Here is a 6,399-nt window from a genome sequence, read left to right as displayed (position 1 = left end):
TTACTTCCATTAATGATTCTTGACCCAGTGGCATGCCTCCTGAGTGTTTAATCTTTTCACCAGGTATCAGGCTACTGGGGTATCTGCCCCATTTCACTAGTTTAGTAACAGCAACTTGGAAGTGTTTGCCTGGAGCGAGTTATCTTGGCCTGCTGTTTGTCCCTTGTTAAGGAGGTTTGTGGGGCTCTTGTGGCGTGAGGTTAGTGGGACTGATTATTGAACCCCATGAAATTGCAACGTTCCTGGAAATTTTAATGCTGGGATTAGTTTATTACTAGAAGTGGAGGTTCTTTAGTCCTCTATAACTGACTGGGATAATGAGTCTACATGGGGTAGATGTCCATATTCTAAAAATGATAGCGGCACTAGCGAGGGTGCAAAAAACATTTACTAGGATGATTCAAGAACTGAGATTATTCTTATTAGGAAAGATTGACCTGTTTGGGATGCCTTCTTTAGGAAAGAGAAGGCTGAGGGTGTTTAAAATTGTGACTAGGTTAGATATAGATGTTTCCACTTGTGGGCAAGACCAGAACTCGGGGCCTGTAACTACAAGGTAGTAACTAACTAATGACTCCAATGGTGAATTCAGGAGAAACTTCTTTGCCCAGAGAGTGGTGAGAATGTGGATCTCGCTATCACGGAGTGGTTGAGGCGAATGGTGTAGCTGCATTTAAGGGGGAGCTCTAAGCATAAGGGAGGAAGGATATGCTGTTTGGGTGAGATGAAGGGTGGGAGGAGGCTCGTGTGGAGCATAAACACTGGCGTGGACTAGTTGGGCTGAATAGCCTGTTTCTGTGCTGTCGATGGCTTGTTAACCTGCAGGATTAGTCTGCTGAGAAATTGCATCTCTGAAGGCCCCTTAAATGACTTTCGGTGTTGGCTGTGGCTCAGTGGGCAGCGCTCTAGCCTGAGTCGGAAGGTCGTAGGTTCAAATCCCACTATAGAAACCTTGAGTACAAAATCCAGGCTGACACTCCCAGTGCTGCACTGTCGGAGGTGCCATCTTTCAGATGAGAAGTTAAACTGAGGCCACTTCTGGCCCCTCGGGTGGATGTAAAGGATCCTATGGCACTTTTGGAAGAAGAGCAGGGGAGTTCTTCCTCTGACCAATTGTTAGCCATCAGCCAACACCATAAGATGATCTGGCCATTATCACATTGCTGTTTGTAGGCTCTTGATGGGCCGCCATGTTTCTGACAACAGTGACTACATTTCAAAAGTAATTCATTGGTTATGAAATGCATTTTTCAATTTGTTCATGGGATGTGGGTGTCACTGGCGAGGCCTGCATTTATTGCCCATCCCTAGTTAGCCTTGAGAATGTGGTGGTGAGCTGCCTTCTAGTCCAGTTGGTCAGTGTGCTGTTGGGGAGTTCCAGGATTTTTGACCCAGTGACTATGAAGGATTGACAATAAACTAGCAAGTCAGGGTGGTGTGTGACTTGGAGGGGAACTTGGAGGTGGCGGTGTTCGCATATGCCTGCTGCTCTTGTCCTTCTAGGTGGTAGAGGTCATGGGTTTGGGAGGTGCTGCCGAAGAAGCCTTGGCGAGTTGCTGCAGTGCATCTTGTAGATGGTACACACTGCAGCCACGGTGCGCCGGTGGTGGAGGGAGTGAATGTTTTAAGGTGTTGGTGGGACGTCTTGAATCTGGGTATGGTGCTGTATAGATAAAAGATTCTTCTTTCTAAACATCTGACGTGAGTGTGGGACCTACAATAAAAAAATAATTATGCCTAACCAACATACTCGGTCCCCAAATGGGGATTCAGTTGCCGTACTGGATCTCCAACAGCAGGTGGGGATAGAATCCACACCAACTTAACGAGCACACTTTTGTATCTCTCGTGGCCGACCCTGGTCAGTGAATGCTGGCTGAAATCTGCAGTAGAACTGTTGTCAATACTTAACCACTTACATTCATGTAGCCCCTTCAACGTACTGAGATATTCCAAGGTGCTTCACAGAAGCCCTATCGAATAAAATTTGACACCAAGCCACATAAGGAGATATTAGGGCAGATGACCAAAAGCTTGGTGAAAGAGGTAGGTTTTAAGGAGCATAGAGCACTGGAGAGGTTTAGGGAGGGAATTCCAGAGTTTGGGGCCCAGGCAGCTGAAGGCAAGGCCAACAATGGGGGAGCGATTACATAGAAAATAGGAGCAGGAGTAGGCCATTCGGCCCCTCGCGCCTGCTCCACCATTCAATGCGATTATGGCTGATCATCCAAGTTCAGTACCCGGTCCCTGCTTTTTTCCCCCACACCCCTTGATCCCTTTAGCCTTAAATATATGCAACACCTCCTTGAATATATTTAATGAATTGGCCTCTACTGCCTTCTGTGGTAGAGAATTCCACAGGTTCGCCACTCTCTGGGTGAAGAAATTCCTCCTCATTTCTGTCCTAAAATGCCTACCCGTTATCCTTAGACTGCGACCGCTGGTTTTGGATTCCCCGACCATCGGGAACATCCTCCCTGCATCTACTCTGTCCAGTCCTGCCAGAATTTGATAAGTGTCAATGAGATCCCCTCTCATTCTTCTAAACTCCAGCGAGTACAAGCCCAATCGACCCAATCTCTCCTCATACGTCATTCCTGCCATCCCGGGTATCAGCCTGGTGAATCTTCGCTGAACTCCTTCCAAGGCAAGAATAACCTTCCTCAGATAAGGCGACCAGAACTGCACACAATACTCAAGATGTGGTCTCACCAAGGCCCTGTACAACTGCAGCAAGACATCCTTGTTCCTGTACTCAAACCCTCTCGCTATGAAGGCCAACATACCATTTGCCGCCTTAACCGCCTGCTGCACCTGTATGCTTACCTTCAGCGACTGGTGCACAAGGTCACCCAGGTCTCGTTGCACTTCCCCTTCTCCCAATCTATTGCCATTCAGATAATAATCTGCCTTCCTGTTTTTGCCACCAAAGTGGATAACCTCACATTTATCCACGTTATATTGCATCTGCCATGCTTCTGCCCAATCACCCAACCTGTCCAAATCATCCTGTAGTTTCTCGGCATCCTCCTCACAGCACACACGCCCACCCAGCTTTGTGTCATCTGCAAATTTGGAGGTATTACATCTCGTTCCCTTGTCTAGATCGTTAATATATATTGTGAATAGCTGGGGTCCAAGGACCGATCCTTGCGGTACCCCACTAGTCACTGCCTGCCACTCGGAAAAAGACCCGTTTATTCCAACTCTGCTTTCTATCTGCCAACCAGTTCTCCATCCAAGTCAATACCTTGCCCCCAATCCCATGTGCCTTAACTTTACACGCTAATCTCTTAGGTGGGACCTTATCGAAAGCCTTTTGAAAATCCAGATACACCACATCCAGTGATTCTCCCTTATCTATTTTACTAGTTACATCCTCAAAAAATTCCAGTAGATTAGTCAAGCACGATTTACCTTTTGTAAATCCATGTTGACTTTGTCCAATCCGTTCTCTGTTTTTCAAGTGCTCTGCTATTACATCTTTTGTAATGGACTCTAGCATTTTCCCCACTACCGATGTCTGTATTTCCCCGTTTTCTCTCTACCACCTTTTTTGAATAGTGGGGTAACATTAGCTACCCTTCAATCCGTGGGTACTGTTCCAGATTCCATCGAATGTTGGAAGATGATCAGCAATGCATCTACTATTTCTAGGGCCACTTCCTTAAGTACCCTAGGATGTAGATTATCAGGCCCTGGGGATTTATCGGCCTTCAATCCCATCAATTTCCCTAACACCATTTCCCTACAAATACTGATTTCTTTCAGTTCCTCCCTTTCATCGAACCCTATGTTCCCCGACATTTCTGGGCGATTATTTGTGTCCCCCTTTGTGAAGACAGAACCAAAGTATGTATTTAATTGGTCTGCCATTTCTTTGTTTCCCATTATAAATTCCCCAGTTGGGGATGCTCAAGAGGCCAAAATTGGAGGCGCGGAGGGTTGTGGGGCTGGAGGAGGTTGGAGGGATTTCAAAACAAGGATGAGAATTTTTAAAATCAAGGCGTTGCTTAACCGGGAATCGATGTAGGTCAGCGAGGGGTGAATGGGACTTGGTGCGAGTTAGGATACGGGCAGCAGAGTTTTGGACGGCCTCAAGATAATGGAGGGTAGAGCGTGGAAGGTCAGCATTGGAATAGTCGAGACTACAGGCGAATAGAGATGTGGCAGTCTGTCTCACCTGGGATTAGTGAGTGTCTACACAAAGCCTCATACACAACATACAAAAAGTTGATGTGCATTCATACTGAAGTCTCCCAATACGTATGTATAATCACAGAAGCGCTTGTTTGAGTAAACCAGTTAACATTTTATACACAGCCAGCAGCCCCCCCCCCGCTCCACCCCGTAAACAGCTGCCATCAAAGCCCAGTTGATGTATTATTTTGTGGGTCTGTGCTCGGGTTAGCAGCCCTCCAGGATTGTCCCAGAGTCTCCAGGAGTTAAAAGATTCATCTCTGGGAGCCTGGCATGTCCTGAGTTCACGAAAGGTGCGGTATTCCCAGAAGGTTGTGGGTTCGAGTCCCACTCCAGTGACGAGCACATTAATGCAGGCTGACACTCTAGTGCCACTGCTGAGGGAGCGCTGCACTGTCGGAGGTGCCGTCTTTCGGATCAGACCTTAAACTGAGGCCCCATCTTCCCTCTCAGATGGACGTAAAAGATCCCACGGGCACTATTTCGTAGAAGAGCAAGGGAATTCTCCCCGGTGTCCTGGGCCAATATTTATCCCTCAATCAACATCACTAAAAACAGATTATCTGGTCATTATCACATTGCTGTTTGTGGGAGCTTGCTGTGTGCAAATTGGCTGTGGCGTTTCCTACATTACAACAGTGACTACACTTTGAAAATTACCTCATTGGCTGTAAAGCGCTTTGGGATGTCCTGAGGCTGTGAAAGGCGCTATATAAATACAAGTCTTTATTTCTTTCTTTTACAGGCGACTTTGGACCGATGGTTCCCAAAGTTCTCCACCCAATGGGGGCACTTTGGTTTGGTTTTTGGTTGATGACATCACCCAGTGTCTTCCTATTGATGGTTTTGGAGAAGGTCAACCCAATCTCTGCCTCTTTCTTTATCATAGGCAACGGCCTATTAAAAGTCAACCATGTGCTCCCTTTTTAAAGGGTCGCAAACGATAAGGTCTGTAAATTAACATAAATTTGAAAGGCACCTTAACAAATCAAATTAAAATTTGGTTGCCGGGGGTGATGATGCACTCCATTCTCCGCGGCGCCCACCGGTCGCGGAAGGCCTCAAGCGTGCCAGTGGATACCGCGTACTCCATATCCAGGGCCACCCGGGCGCGAACGTGGCCCTGGTGGAGGGATCCAATGAGGTTTGTGCCTGTTGTGATGGGGGCAACTGCAGGGCCGAGAGATTGCAATCTGGAGGAAGACCACACTCCAGGGGCAGGAGGGAGGTCCCATCTGAGCTTGGTATGTTGTGGTGGTGTTAGGTGTTGAGGGTGAAGATGGATGTTTTGTAACTGGATGGAACTAATTGTTGCAGAGTCTGAGACTGTGTGGGAGAGTGAGGCCTCCCTTGGACCTCTGATCGTTCTGGATGTAGATCTGGACCTAGTTCATTTGGTGGAAAGTGAAGCTGTTGGGTCTCGTGAGGAGGTTCTGAGTTTTTCTCCAGGTGAGTGTTGATTGAATGAAAACCCAATTCCAGTCCTGTGACTCTTGACTCCATATTGGCTTCTGGTTCTCCGCAGGTGATGTGGGTTCTGAGCTGCTTCTGGTCACGGCTGTGACGTTGGCAGCTAGGGTCCTGATCTCAGCCTCTCTGGTGGCCTTCCTACTGTCCAGGAAACACAACTGAATCCTCTCCCTCAATTGAGCTGCTTTATTTGTCAAATGGTTCAATAAAATTGAAATGTGACTTGGTTGAGTTACAGTCTTTGGTGTTGAACTGGATTTTAAATACACTGTCATGGTGGTTTGAACTAAGTTGTCTAAATGACACTAGACCAGTTTTGGAGGCCTATGTTTAACTGACAATTTCACCACACACTGCTGAGTTTTGGGTAGTTGAAAGTAGGCATTTGCACCTGGAATAATATTGTGGCCTTAATAGGATGGCAACTAGATTCATACAGAAGAGAAGGAGGCCATTCGGCCCATCATGCCTGTGCTAGCTCTTTGAAAGAGCTCTCCAATTAGTCCCACTCCCCCCGGCTCTTCCCCATATCCCTGCCATTTTCACCTCTTTGTATTTATCCAATTCCCATTTTTGAAAGATACTATTGAATCTGCTTCCACCGCCCTTTCAGGGAGCGTGTTCCAGATCACAACTTCTTCTTTATATTAGAAGTCTCGTCACCTCATCTCTGGCTCGCTTGTCAATGACGTCACTTACTAACCCGTCTGCCAGTGGAAACCGTTTCTC

The sequence above is a fragment of the Somniosus microcephalus genome, unplaced genomic scaffold, assembly GCF_052327205.1.
Source record: "Somniosus microcephalus isolate GS21.2 unplaced genomic scaffold, FLI_Smic_1.0 unresolved_chr4, whole genome shotgun sequence".
NCBI classification, from domain to species: Eukaryota; Metazoa; Chordata; class Chondrichthyes; order Squaliformes; family Somniosidae; genus Somniosus; species Somniosus microcephalus.
The sequence above is the reverse complement of the archived record's forward strand: the minus strand, read 5'-3'. Positions refer to the sequence as shown.